This window comes from Pleurodeles waltl, chromosome 2_2 (assembly GCF_031143425.1).
Source record: "Pleurodeles waltl isolate 20211129_DDA chromosome 2_2, aPleWal1.hap1.20221129, whole genome shotgun sequence".
Taxonomy (NCBI): domain Eukaryota; kingdom Metazoa; phylum Chordata; class Amphibia; order Caudata; family Salamandridae; genus Pleurodeles; species Pleurodeles waltl.
Window position 1 is genome coordinate 1,141,997,696 of NC_090439.1, and position 14,875 is coordinate 1,142,012,570.

Genomic DNA, 14,875 nt, shown 5'->3' on the forward strand with positions numbered 1-14,875 from the left:
TTGCCCTGTTCAGCGGTGCTTTGCCATGGCGGTTCTGAACTGTTCAGCGGTGCTTGCCCTGTTCAGCGGTGCTTTGTCTGGGCTGGGCATTGGTGTGTGGCATGACGTTTTCTGGACTGGGCATTGGTGTGTGGCATGACATTCTCTGGATTGGGCATTGGTGTGTGGCATGACGTTCCCTCATTGCCCAGCGGGGCTGTGGCAGCTGGGGCCCTCCTGGGCACTGACTCTGGCGGTGGTCTCCGGACCAGTGACGATACTTGGGCCCTCCTGGGCACTGACTCTGGCGGTGGTCTCCTGACCAGTGACGATACTTGGGCCCTCCTGGGCAATGACTCCGGCAGTGGTCTTCTGACCAGTGACGATACTTGGGCCCTCCTGGGCACTGACTCCAGCGGTGGTCTCCTGACCATTGACGATACTTGGGCCCTCCTGGGCACTGACTCCGGCGGTGGCGGTGGTCTCCTGACCAGTGACGATACTTGGGCCTCCTGGGCAATGACTCCGGCGGTGGTCTCCTGACCAGTGACGATACTTGGGCCCTCATGGGCACTGACTCCGGTGGTGGCGGTGGTCTCCTGACCAGTGACGATACTTGGGCCCTCCTGGGCGATGACTCAGGCGGTGGTCTCCTGACCAGTGACGATACTTGGGCCCTCCTGGGCACTGACTCCGGCGGTGGCAGGGGTCTCCTGACCAGTGACGATACTTGGGCCCTCCTGGGCAATGACTCCGGCGGTGGTCTCCTGACCAGTGACGATACTTGGGCCCTCCTGGGCAATGAATCCGGCGGTGGTCTCCTGACCAGTGATAATACTTGGGCCCTCCTGGGCAATGACTCCGGCGGTGGTCTCCTGACCAGTGACAATACTTGGGCCCTCCTGGGCACTGACTCCAGCGGTGGCAGGGGCCTCCTGACCAGTGACGATACTTGGGCCCTCCTGGGCACTGACTCCGGCGGTGGCAGGGGTCTCCTGGCCAGTGACGATACTTGGGCCCTCCTGGGCAATGACTCTGGCGGTGGTCTCCTGACCAGTGACGATACTTGGGCCCTCCTGGGCAATGACTCTGGCGGTGGTCTCCGGACCAGTGACGACTTCTGGCGGTGGCGTCCCGACCGCCGTGAAGGATGCCGCCCTGCTCTGCCGTGATGCTGACACCAGGCTGCGCAGACTTCCTCTGGCCCTTCCCCACCTTTGGAGGAGTCACAGCTGACTCTGCAATCCCCCTGGGACCCCTGGGAGTTGTTTTGCCTCCAGGAGTCTTCACAGGGTCCCGTCGGCCACTTTCCAATTTCAGAGTCTTAGGGGGTGCGCTGCCAGTGCCTTGGCTCCGGGTCACACTGCCTGCCCTGGTGGCCGGTGCACTCCACACACCTTGAACAGGCACCACTGGTAATGGAGGCTTTTTGGCTGAGGCGCTACGACGGGACTGATGAATTGGAGGGGGGGGGGGGGCAAAAAGGTCAACTTTACAGAGGGACAGTTTCTGACGAACACTGGGATAGGTAGTTGGAGGGGGTCTGGGAGTGGAGGAAGAGGAGGTGGTTGTAGGAGGTGTCACTTTAGGTGTTTTGGGTGCAGGTGCAGGTACTGGAGGCTGTCGTGAGGTGGATGGATGGTGGGTGTGTGGGTGCCCGCGTTTGTGTACTTTGGGAGGGGGCGTCACAGACACACTGGGAGAGGACACAGGGGACATGTAAATGGGAGTGGAGGTGGTGATTGCAGGTGAGCGGGGTGTGGTGCAGGGTGTTCTGTTGCGACTCCTGGTGCCTGTAGATGTAGTGCATGCAGGTGATAGTGTAGACGACACTGGGAGGGAGGAGGCAGACAACGAGGAGAGGGACACAGTGGAGGCAATGGGTGTTGCTGTGTCTGAATGTGTGTGATGCTTGTGTGTGTGCCTGTGGGTTGTGTGGTGCCTCTGTTTGCCTGAGCTTCCCTTTTGTGTTGACGTGTGTGCATGCTGGTCTGTAGGTGTGCTTGGGATGGGATGGGGTACAGGGGATTGGGTCTGGGTGGAGGAGGTTGCAGGGGGAAGGCTAGACACAGGGACAATGGCTGCCATCAGTGCTGAGGCCAGAGATTGCAGGGTTCGCTGAAGGGCAGCCTGACCAGAATGAATGCCCTCCAGGAATGCATTACCGTGTTGCAACTCCCTTTCTACACCCTGGATGGCATTCACAATGGTAGACTGCCCAACAGTGAGTGACCTGAGGAGGTCAATGGCCTCCTCACTGAGGGCAGCAGGGGTGACTGGGGCAGGGCCTGAGGTGCCTGGGGCGAAGGTGATGCCCACCCTCCTGGGTGAGCGGGCACGGGGCGAACGCTGAGGGGCTGCTGGGAGGGCGGTGCTGGTAGGGGAGGTGGCGGCTGTACCTGTAGAAGTGGGGCGCACAGATGGTGCCGCCACCACAAGGGAGCTCCCATCGGCGGCCGAGTCCGTGTCGCTGCTTGGTGATCCGGTGGCCGACGTGAAGCTCCCCTCGCCCTCCGTCCCACTGGTGCATTCTGAGTCCGTGGTGTGGCCCTCCATGGCCATGTGGGATGCAGCTCCCTCGTGCCCCAGTGCCACTGTACCTCCGCCTGTTGATGCTGATGCACAAAAGAACAGGGAGAGCACGAAAGGGGGGGGGGGGTCGGGAGACAGAAGAAAGACAGGTTGAGTGCATGGCATACTGCTACCGTTGGCGGACAATACAGACACAGCAGCCCCCTGCACTACGCCGTGCTCCTGTCCTCTGCAGATGCAATTTCTGGGATCTGGCCTACATGGCTATGGTGGACATCTGCATACATGGATGCCACAGGGGCCTCTATACCTGTACTTGGCACTCTAGTGCGGTGGGGTAGAGTGCCACATGGCCTGCATCACGGAGGGGCCTAGCCTACGGAACTCGCCCTGGCCTAGGTACACCCACAGGCCTCCTCCCACACCCAGACCCCTCCACTGCGCGCAAAGTCCGCAAAATGAGGTTGTACTCACCCCCTTGTGTCTGCTGTGATGCCCTCAAGCGCCCATCCAACTCAGGTTAGGCCACCGCCAGGATCCTGAACATCAGGGGGGTCATGGGGCGACTGGCACCCCTCCCACGTTGGGAGGCCATCCCCAGCTGAGCCTCCGCCGTCTTCTTGCTCCAGCGGCGAATGTACTCCCATCTTTTCCGGCAGTGGGTGCCCCGTCTCTGGTGGACCCCCAGGGTCCGGACGTCCTTGGCGATGGCACGCCAAATGTCCTTCTTCTGGTGGGCGCTGACCTACATGACATGCACAAGGGAAGAAGCAAAGTCATTACCAACTGCACTGTCGATGTGAGTGGCCCCCGTCCCTACCCTAGCCATGTGGCACATTCATTCACATGCATTCATGTTCCCTGAACTCTGCCCCCTTCCCTCTTACAACCAGCCCTTTCCACCCAGGCCTAGCCCATACAACGTGCTACCTGTGTACTAACCTGTTGGTCTGGAGGACCGTAGAGTAGTGTGTACTGGGGGAGGACCCCGTCTACCAGTTTCTCCAACTCCTGAGCAGTGAAGGCAGGGGCCCTTTCCCCAGACGCAGCAGCCATCGTCGCTTCCAGACCGAGGTCACAGCAGCACTTGCAGTGTAGGTCCTCTCCTGTTGAAGATCAGGTATCTAGTGATGGAACAGATAGAAAATGGCTGTGACATCCGCGGTGGGGACGTCCGCTGTGGTGCGTATCATCACCGGCGGCGCACATGGTCATTGGCTCCTGGGACCCATAGGGTCCAATGTTAACCAATGCAGCATTGCGCCGTGGTCTACAACCGCCTACCGCGACGACCGCTGGTGGACCTGTTGACAATGGAGGAGTGACATTTAATCGTCACCTACAGGTTTGACCATGCCACTATCCAAGAACTATGTACCCAGTTGGAGCCAGACCTGATGTCACCAATCCGCCACCCCACTGGAATCCCCCCTAACGTGCAGGTGCTGTCAGTGCTCCATTTCCTTGCAAGTGGGTCTTTTCAGACAACAGTGGCCATGGCAACAGGTATGTCCCAGCCTATGTTTTCAAACGTGCTGTCCAGAGTGTTGTCTGCCCTGCTGAAACACGTAAGGAGATACATCATTTTCCCTGAGGTGGAAGATTTGGCTACAGTGAAGGGTGACTTCTATGCCCTTGGACATATCCCCAACATCATAGGTGCTATTGATGGGACCCATGTAGCTCTGGTCCCCCCCCCCACACACACAGGAGTGAACAAGTGTACAGGAACAGGAAGAGTTATCATTCTATGAATGTACAGATGGTATGTTTGGCCGACCAGTACATCTCCCAGGTTAATGCTATGTTCCCTGGCTCAGTGCAGGACGCCTACATCCTGCGGAATAGCCTCATCCCTGATATGATGGGTCAACTCCAGAGGCACCGTGTGTGGCTATTAGGCGACTCAGGTTACCCCAACCTGTCCTGGCTATTGACCCCAGTGAGGAATCCCAGGACCAGGGCAGAGGAACGCTACAATGAGGCCCATGGGCGGACTAGGAGGGTGATCGAACGCACCTTTAACCTCCTTAAGGCCAGGTTCAGGTGCCTCCATATGACAGGTGGTTCCCTATTCTACTCACCGAAGAAGGTGTGCCAGATCATCATCGCCTGCTCGATGCTTCACAATCTTGCTTTGCAACGCCAGGTGCCTTTTCTGCAGGAGTATAGTCCAGATGACAGTGTTGTGGCAGCTGTGGAGCCTGTGGACAGTGATGAGGAGGAAGCTGAGGAAGAAGACAACGATAACAGGGAGTCAGTCTTACAGCAATATTTCCAGTGACACACAGGTGAGAACGTTCTCATTTTTACCATTACATTCACTGTCACACGTTTTCCTTTATCCTGTGTGTAATTTCATGGGATTATTTGGTAACTGAGTTGTTTCTTTCCATTACGGTTTCACAGGTGTGGTTACCAGCGTGTCATCTGCATGCATCCTTCAAGGACTTGTGATGTGTGACATTGGTATGTTGCCTTTACAACTAGAAACGCTTTTTGACACTGTCATTGATAATACATTTTACCAAATCACAGACTGACTCCAGATTGTTTTGTGGTTCAAGGGTGTTTATTTAAGTGCTAAAAAATGGAGGGGGGTTGTAAAATGGTGATGGGTGATGGTGGAGGAATGTCCATGGCAGAGTCCAGTCTATTAGTCTCACAGGTGCACTGCCCATATGGGCATAGGAACTGGAGCTGCAGCAGTTTAAGTAGGGACAGGGTAACAAAGTGGGACAGTGGGAGGACAATCAGGGTGGTCTGATTTCCTGGCTGGGGTCTTGCCATCTTGCTCTGTCCTGTTCCTGGATCTCAGGGACCGCTTGCGAGGTGGTTCTCTGTCTGCAGGGGGTGGGGTGCTGGTGTGGTGGTCCTGTGGTGGGGCGTCCTGTCCACTAGCGCCGGCGGAGGTGGTGGGCAGTTCATCGTCCATGCTAGTGTCAGGGGCCCCTTGGAGTGCCACGGTGTCCCTCAAGGTCTGCTGTATATCCTTCAGCACCCCTACGATGGTGCCCAAGGCGGAGCTGATGGTCCTGAGCTCCTCCCTGAACCCCAAATACTGGTCCTCCTGCAGGCGCTGGGTCTCCTGAAACTTGACCAGGACCGTCGCCATCGTCTCCTGGGAGTGGTGGTATGCTCCCATGATGGAGGAGAGGGCCTCGTGGAGAGTGGGTTTTCTTGGCCTGTCCGCCCCCTGTCGCACATCAGCCCTCCCAGTTCCCCTGTGTTCCTGTGCCTCTGTCCCCTGGACCGTGTGCCCACTACCACTGCCCTCAGGTCCCTGTTGCTGTTGGGGTGGTGGGTTCTCCTGAGTTCCCTGTAGTGGTGGACACACAGCTGATTGATCTGTCCTGGGTACGGAGGTTTGGGCCCGCTGGGTGGGTGCTGTACTGGTGTTACCAGAGGGTGGAAGGTCAGTGTTGGGCTGTGCCTGTGCAAGGGGAACCGACTGTCCCGAGGCCCACGATGGTCCTGGCAGGTCATCAGGCTCCAGTAGGGCAGAGCTGCTATCGTCACTGTGGGCCTCTTCTGTGGGTGGAGTGGAGATGTCTGGACCTTCCGGTGTGGTGACGGTCCTTCGTGATCCTGCAGGGGCATAAGTGCATGATTATTGCATGTGTGTGTGTCATGGTGTGCAATGGGTGGCTCACCGTGTACACCAGTGCAAGCATTCCTGTGGGGGGGCTTGTGTTATGATGGTTTGGGGGGTGTTCTGGGTATGTGCAGTGAGCATGCTTTAGTGATGGGTGACCATGCTTAGTTGTGTCATGCAGGGCTTGGTGTTGGGATGGGTGGTTTGTGTTATAAGTACATTAGTGAGGAGTTTGAGTGATAGGGGAGGGGGTGAGGGTGGGGGTGTGTGATAGCATGCAGGTAGGGTGGGGGATATGATAGTTAAGATTGGACTTACCAGTGTCCATTCCTCCTCCGAGGCCCTCTGGATGCATGATGGTCAAGACTTGCTCCTCCCATGTTGTTAGTTGTGGGGGAGGAGGTGGGGGTCCTCCGCCAGTCCGCTGAACCGCGATGTTGTGCCTGGAGACAGTTGAACTCACCTTCCCCCGTAGGTCGTTCCACCTCTTCCTGATGTCCTCCCGATTTCTTGAGTGCTGTCCCACAGCGTAGACCCTATCCACGATTCTGCCCCATAGCTCCATCTTCCTGGCTATGGATGTGTGCTGCACCTGTGAGCCAAATAGCTGTGGCTCGACCCGGACGATTTCCTCCACCATGACCCTGAGCTCCTCCTCTGAAAAGCGGGGGTGTCTTTGGCGTGACATGGGGTGGTGTGGGTGATGTGTTGGGCGGTGTGAGTGTTGATGTGTGTGGTGATGTGTAGTGGTGTGTGGTGTTTTGTGCGTGGATGTTGTGTGGGTGATGGTGTTGTGTGCCTCTGTGTGGTGGGCTTGTCTATGCTGTGCTGTCTCTCTGGCCTTCGTCAAATTTTTGGTCGTAGGGGTTTGTGGGTGTGTGTTTTATATTGCGTTTTGTGTGTGGGAGTGGTGTTTGTATGTGTATCAGGTGTGTGTATTTTGAATTGTCCAATGTGGCGGTGTTTTGGAGATGTGTGTGTATTTTGAGCGTGGCGGTGTGTACCGCCAATGGACTACCGCGGTTGAAAGACCGCCGCGTGGATTCGTGGGTCGTAATAGCATGGGCGTGTTTGTGTTGGCGTGGAGGCGGAGGAATTGTTTTCGCCAGTTTAACACTGACCTTTGGTGTGGCGGAGTTGTGTGGGTGTCTGATTTTCGGCTGTTTCCGAGATGTGTGTCATAACAGCTGTGGTGAAATTCCGCGGCGGTGTATTGGCGGTCTTCTGCACGGCGGTAAGCGGCTTTTACTGCCAATGTTGTAATGACCCCCTCTATCTCATTTTGATATAGTATATAAAGAGCCAGCTTCCTACAGACATATTCTAGTTGCAGATTCCTTACCGACCCGCCCATCCTCCCGCTCTGCGAACTGATTCTAGGGACTGGAACTTCCCCTTAAGGGCCCTAGTTTTGGCGCACCACTCTGTGTTCTTTATGGCTCCACGCTACTTGCATGGAAAGTAGTGAAAAGAAACTGACGGTGTGCAGAGTTACTGCTCGAAGAAAAAAATTCAGATCCAGTCTGACGCCTGGGGAAATTCAAAGGTAAGGAATCTGCAACTAGAATATGTCTCTGCCAGATATATCGTTACCGAAGGTAAGTAACTTGTACGTTAAATCAAACTGGTACCAGTATTGGATTTAACCCTAAATGTACCAAGGGGGTCACATTAGAGGTCCCCCCTGCAAAAGGTAACCTAACTGGCATAGTTGCTGACTGGTTCCTTCCAGCATGCCACTTCCAGACTGCCAATATAAAAATCTGGGGGAGAGCCCTGGCCCTCTGGTTTGTAAAACAATGCCCTTCCTGGGTGGAGGAGCTAGTTTTCCCCCATGATGGCTTCCCCCTTTGCAAACTCCAACTTTTGGCGGGAGCAAAGGCGGGAAACCAGACAAAGGGTAGAAGGAGTGGCCTCACTGAGCATGCACCACCCGTAGGGGCTTGCAGGTGAAGTGGACCCTGCATTTCATTTTTCTACCTGTTGGATGGCAGGAAAATAATCAGTGAGGTTTAGGGAAGTGACCCTTCCCACAGGAATTGGTCACTGTAGTGCGTGTAGCCACCCAAGGGTATGTGTCCCATTGGACACTACCAGGTTCCCCCTAAAATGCCCCTTAAATTCAGTATTTAGTGTGCTATCCTAGACCAAGAAATCAGATTCATCAGGAAGAAGACAGCACCAAAGAAAGCGACAGGGCGAGAACAGAGGACCTGCTGCACCAGAAAAGGTTCCAAGACCCCGTGCTTGCTGCACCAGAGTCCAGACAATCACCGCTGTGGAGGAGCTGACCACTGGACCGACCTCAAAAGAACCCGAGGACATCCAGGGTTTGTAAATAGATCGAGATCTCCCTCCTGAGTAGAGGCACCACTCAAGAAACCTACAAGGAACCAGCAAACCGACCAGATGATATATCCGCAACTCGAAGTCGCAGCCGAACCCGACAACACACCAACTACAGCCCGGACGAGACCTTGCAAGTGTGCCAATTTTGGTGGCACAGCGCCCTCCCTTGGCCGAGTTGTGCCAATACCCCAGGTACTGTTCAGTGCACATCTAACACCACCAAAAACAGCTAACCCAGAGTTACAACAGGATGAGGTCGGAAGCCCCAGTAGAGGACTTCAGTGTCACCCCAGACCTCCCACCAGATCTCCTTCATCGTCCTGCAAGACCGCTAGAAGAAGACTTACCTCATGCGCCAAACGGTCCCTTTGCGCACAGCTTCCAAGACCTCCAACTCGCCCTGCATCCGTCCGCCCTGAGCCCTTCAACACGGAAATTGCTGTGTGCCCCGGGTCGCTAACCCCTTGCAACCTCTTCAGCCCAAGGGGACCCCAAGGCATTACCTTTAAATCTGCAAACTGGCTCCTTCTCCAGGTGGCCCTGTGCCTGTGCCAAGACACTTTCCAATGCTATTGCCGGAACCGGGAGCCACCCGAGGCTCTCCAGCTGGCACAGTGTGCCCACCGACTAATTCGACCATCTTGCAAAAGAAGAGACTGGTCACTCAACAGTACGATTTTTAATGCATTTTTTAAAGTGACTGCTCATTGATTCATATGCTGCTTAATTATGCACCGAAAGGCTAACTTTATCAAAACTTTAAAAAATAATATCTCAAAAAGTACTTAACATATCTTAAAGATCTTGGTCTTGACATTTATATAAAAGTCTGAAGTATTTTGATAAATTCTGGTCTCGAGTTATTCATTGGGGGTGTGTGGTGCAGGATTGGATTTGTGCCTACAACAAATGCGTAGCACATCTCCTGGAATAGGCTAACTGCTCGACCAGCTACCTTCAAAATTGGAGCATAAGGTGGTCTAATTTTTACCTCTGGAAACCAAAGTGTGGTTGTCTGGACCCCCTGCATAGTGTGCCTAGTTTTGCACACTACAAGAGGGCCCGCCTCCTAAACCCCCCAGGAACTGTTTCTGAAAATTGCAGTGTCAACGTCCTACGAGGCATCTAAGGAACGTCGATGTTCCAAGCGCAGTTCCGCAGAGCCGTCGCAATGGTCTACTCCGCGTCTTCCCCCTTTTCCGGGGACCGGAGCGACCCCCGCTCAAATAAAGGAATTTTACGAGGCCATGCGCCTTGTTTTTGAGTGGGCTGCACCCTCTGGTGGGTCTTTGGGGTCAGCAGGGGCACCTTCAGGTTCAATGTCAGCGGCTTCGGCTTTGGCGCTGTTGGGGACCCTAGGATCCAGTCCCTCAGTCGACTTCCAGCGCCGGGTCCGTCGTCGACGCTTCTTCCACCACCGGTTTCCACTGGTGGTAGCCCCATCCTCATTCCGGATGATCAGGAGTCGGAGCGACGTCGTTTGACGCTGACTCTCAACGGCGCCAATACTGCCCAGATCATTGCCTGAGCCTTATTCTGAACAGCCAGGCATGAGAGAGGAGTGGTAGGGGTCTAAGGACCCTTTACAGTATGACCTGGAACATGAACAGGACTGGTACGAGGATTATGGGGAGGCCAGTGGGATGGGCACATCTCCAGATACTGGTATGCTCTCCTCCTAATGTGGCTACGGTGGAGGGGGAGCCTCTTATGCTATGATGATGCGGAAGGCAGCTGAGGTCTTGGACCTAGACTTGCCCATGGTGCCAGTCAGGACTAATCGCCTGACAGAGGTGCTTCAGCCGGGGGTGACTACATCACAGCCAATGTTGCTCTTCAATGAGGCCCTAACAGACGTCCTTCTGGGAACATGGTCCAAAACCAGCACAGGGGCTCCTGTGAATAGGACGGTCGTACGCTGCCATAGATCAGCTCTGAGCGACCCTAGTTTCCTAACCCCCCACCCCACCCCGGAGAGCTTGGTGGTCCAAGCCTCTACTTCCCATGGTGCCTTCCCTTCCTCTCTCCTGGATAGGGAATCCAAGAGGCTGGATCAGCTTGGAAAGAAAATGTTTTCTTCCTCCAGCCTGGCATTGAGGTCAGTAAACACCTCTTGCCTATTAGGCCGTTTTTCCCATACTTTATGGGATACGGTGGCACAGGTGCTGCCCCAGGTCCCGGAGGGCGTACGGGGCACTCTCACTCAGGCTGTCAAGGATGGGAGAGAAGCAGCCAAGTTTACTGTCAGGTGTGGATTGGACATGACCGTGGCCCTATGTTGTCACGCCTGGCTACGTTCAACTTGCTTTTCGGGGGATGTCCAGTCAAGTTTGATGGACATGCCTTTTGATGGCTCTCACCTTTTTGGTGAGAAGGCAGACTCCGCGCTTGAGAGGTTTAAGGATTCTCAAGCTGTGGCTAGATCCTTGGGCCTCTCAGCACCGGCTCAACAGCAGTCTGTCTTCCGCCCCTTTCGAGGCTTCGGAAGGGGCATGGTACCATGCCAGCCACAACTTAGCCACCGTCCTCAGGCTTCACACCACCCCGGAATAGGACGTGGGCATGGTACCATCAGACCCAGAGGGTCTGGCCAGCGGTCGGCCACCACACAGCCCCCCTCCACTTCGCCCAAGCTCTCCTAGTGTGGTTCTGCAGGACCATGTCCGTCCAGTTGGAGGGAGGATTCAATTTCATCTCCCTCACTAGCTTTCCATCACAACGGACAAGTGGGTCTTGCAGATCATACAGAAGAGCCATACCCTCTCCTTCCAGTCTTTCCCTCCCTCTATCCCTCCGACAAAGGAACGGCTGATGGAGGACCATTTGGTTTTGCTCCTCGAGAAAGTTACTGCTCTTTTGGCCAAGGGAGCCATAGAAAGGGTCCCGTTTTCAGAAGTAGGCAGTGGTTGTTATTCCTGATACTTTCTGATTCCCAAAAAGAACAAGGGCCTTCGTCCTATCTTGTATTTAAGGGACGTCAATCTCTTCCTCAAGAAGTAGAAATTCAAGATGCTCACTCTTGCTCAGGTCTTGTCTGCCCTAGACCAAGGAGACTGGATGGTAGCGTTGGACTTGCAGGATGCGTATTTTCATATCCCCATCCTGCCCGCTCACATGCGTCACCTGTGGTTCAAGGTGGGCCACGAGCACTTTCAGTTTACCGTGCTCCCTTTCGGTCTCACCAGTGCCCCTCGGGTGTTCACAAAAGTGAAGGTCAGGGATTTCAGTCTTCCCCTACCTCGACGATTGGCTGTTGAAGGCTCCTACGCCCCAGGCTCTCGTCACCCATCTCCAGACGACGGCAGACCTCCTGCATTCGCTGGGGTTCACTATCAATGTGCCTGAAGTCACACCTGACTCCCTCTCAGAAGCTTACTTTCATTGGAGCTGTTCTGGACACAGTGCAGTATCGGGCCTATCCTCCAGAGCAGTGAGTTCAGGATATTCAGGTTAAGATACCGATGTTTCGGCCTCTATCCTGGATTTCGGTGAGACAGACTCTGAGGCTGTTGGGACTCATGGCTTCCTGCCTCCTGTTATTCAGACATGCCAGATGGCATATGAGGGCTCTGCAGTGGGACCTGAAGTTCCAATGGGCACAGCATCAGGGGAATCTTACCGACGTGGTTCAGATCTCGGAGGGGACTGCAAAGGATCTGCAGTTGTGGTTAGTGAGTCACTTCTGGGATGTAGCGGCCATCTGGGAGAGGTGGTGATCAGGGGTCTCTGGTCTCCGGTGGAAACCGGGCTCCATATCAACTTGTTGGAGCTTCGGGCGATCCGACTAGCATTAAAAGCATTTCTTCCTGTTGTGAAAGGGAATGTAGTGAAGGTGTTCATGGACAACACCACCGCAATGTGGTACTGCAACAAGCTGGGCGGTGTGGGTTCGTGGACCCTTTGTCAAGAGGCTCTAGGTCTCTGGATATTGCTGGAACAGCAGGGCATAACCCTGGTGGTTCAACACCTGGCAGGTTCTTTGAACACCAGGGCAGACAAACTCATCCGTCGATGCTTATCGGATCACGAATGGTACCTCCATCCAGAGGTGGCGCAAGGACTCTTTCAGCAGTGGGGAGAGTCTTGGTTAGATTTGTTTGCCTCTGAAGAGAATGCGCAATGTCAGCAGTTTTGCGCGTTGGAGTTTCCAAGGGGGCCATCGCTAGGTGACGCTTTTCGTCGTGGGTGGAGTTCAGGCCTCCTGTACGCCTTTCCGCCCATTCCACGTCTGCCCAGAGTTCTCAAGAAAATCAAGAGCGACCAGGCCCAAGTAATCCTTGTGTCTCCTGATTGGCACGGAGAGTCTGGTATCACACAGCTTCTCAAAATGAGCATCAGTCCTCTAATCAGGTTGCCTCTTCGCGAGGATCTTCTCTTGCAGCAGCAGGGGAAGGTTCTCCACCCAAACCGGTCAACTTTACGACTTACGACTTCATGCGTGGAGGTTGAGCGGCGACAGTTGATGGTTTCTGACCTCCCTTCAGAAGTCTGTGATGTCATTCTGGCAGCCAGGCGACCTTCTACTAAGTCGATTTTAGCCTGCCGGTGGAAACGTTTTGTTTCATATTGTACAGAGAGGTCTATTGATCCTCTTTTCCTATTCTGTCTTTCGCCCAGCAAGCTTCCTCCTTAGGGACTCTTAAGGGCTATCTTGCTTCTTTATCAGCTTTTCTATGCTTGCCCGACCAACCATCTTTGTTTAAATCTCCCATTGTACAAAGATTTTTGAAAGGGCTGGGGCATCTGTTTCTGCCTGTGCCTTTTGTCTTGCCCCAGTGGGATCTTAATTTTGTCCTTACCTTCCTAATGTGTGCTCCTTTTAAGCCCTTGCATAACTGTCCTCTCCAGCTGCTCACTATCAAAACAGCCTTTTTGGTGGCAATTACATCTGCCTGGAGAGTGAGTGAGCTACAAGCTTTATTGTCGAAACCGCCGTATCACAATCTTTCCCAATAAAGTAGTCCTCAGAACTCGTGCCTCTTTCCTCCCAAGGTGAGTGACCCCTTTCCATCGGGGTCAAAATATCACCCTGCCCACTTTCTTTGCGCCACCGCATCCCTCTAAGGAAGAGGAGCGTCTCCATTGGCTGGACCCATAAAGAGTGTTATTATTCTACCTTGATCGCACAAAAGAGTTCCGGGTGGACGACCAATTCTTTGTGGGATACGTTGGTGCAAAGAAGGGTCTGGCAGTGCAGAAATGGTCCATTTCGCTCTGGGCCGTTCTCTGTATAAAGATTTGCTTCGCTTTGGCCAAGAAGCAGCCTCCGGAGGGTCGGAAGTCTCACTCTACCAGAGGAAAAGCTGCTACCACTGCGTTCGCTCGTGGCCTGCCAGTTCATGACATTTGCTAAGCGGCGACGTGGACTTCATTGCACACATTTGCAAGACACTACTGCCTGGATAGGCAGGTAAGGAGAGAGGGGCATTTTGCCTGCTCAGTCCTGCAGGACTTCCTGGTATAAGATATATATCCTCCAGACCCACCACCAGGTGTTATAGCTTGGGTATCTATTCTAAGGGAAGGAATCTGCAGCTAGAAGTCTCTAGCAGATGAACAAGTTACTTACCTTCGGTAAGGAATTATCTGGTAGAGACTCTATTTAGCTGCAAATTCCTTACACCCACCCAAGCCTCCCCCCTCTGCGGGTATATGTATGTGTGTGTGTGTGTATATATATATATGTATGTATATATATATATATGTATGTATTTCGGTATTTTTGCCTTTCTTAAAGGCATGTTTTTTTCTTCAAACAATCAAGTGAAAATACTAAACTAAATACTGTTGGTTCTTCCATGACTCCGTGCTTCTGGCGTGGAAAGTTGTGGGAAAAGAACTGACGTGCGCACGCCGAGGTGGCATCTGTATAGACAACTGTGACATCATAGACAGCTCCAACGATGCTGATGACACCAAGCGGAGCCAGGCGACGCACGCAGATTCGAACGACGCCACCCAACAGCGCATACAGAGTACTGCTCAGCAGAAAAATTCCGGCTTCGAAGCTGACGCCAGGTAATTCTAAGGTAAGGAATCTGCAGCTAGATAGAGTCTCTACCAGATAATTTGTTACCGAAGGTAAGTAACGTGTTCTTTGCCTCTAAAACAATTTGAAAGTAAGTGATGGTGGAGGACCCCAAAACGACTCCTATATCCTAATCCTATCTGTTATAGCCAACCTACTTTGGAAATATTATTTTTGCTTCCAGTTATCTCACACATCCCCCAGGTCCTATATAGACTGTCGCAAATCGATTTTTGTCAGTGTGGGCCACTTAAATTCTTTGATGCGCATGCTTAAATTGTGTTCAAAGTTCTCTTTTCATAGTTCTCCATTTAAATGCAGTGTATTTTTCTATCCATCCACAGGGTTCAACACAGGCCTATGACAAATAAAATCCTAGCTTCAAATCCCAA

At 53.6% G+C, this 14,875-nt stretch overlaps 1 protein-coding gene across 9 annotated transcripts in view; it reads left to right on the plus strand.

Annotated features, from left to right (window-relative positions):
* The window catches only part of NUGGC (nuclear GTPase, germinal center associated), a 1,501,499-nt gene that overhangs the window by 1,358,846 nt on the left and 127,778 nt on the right, over window positions 1–14,875 (plus strand). The window lies entirely within an intron of this gene.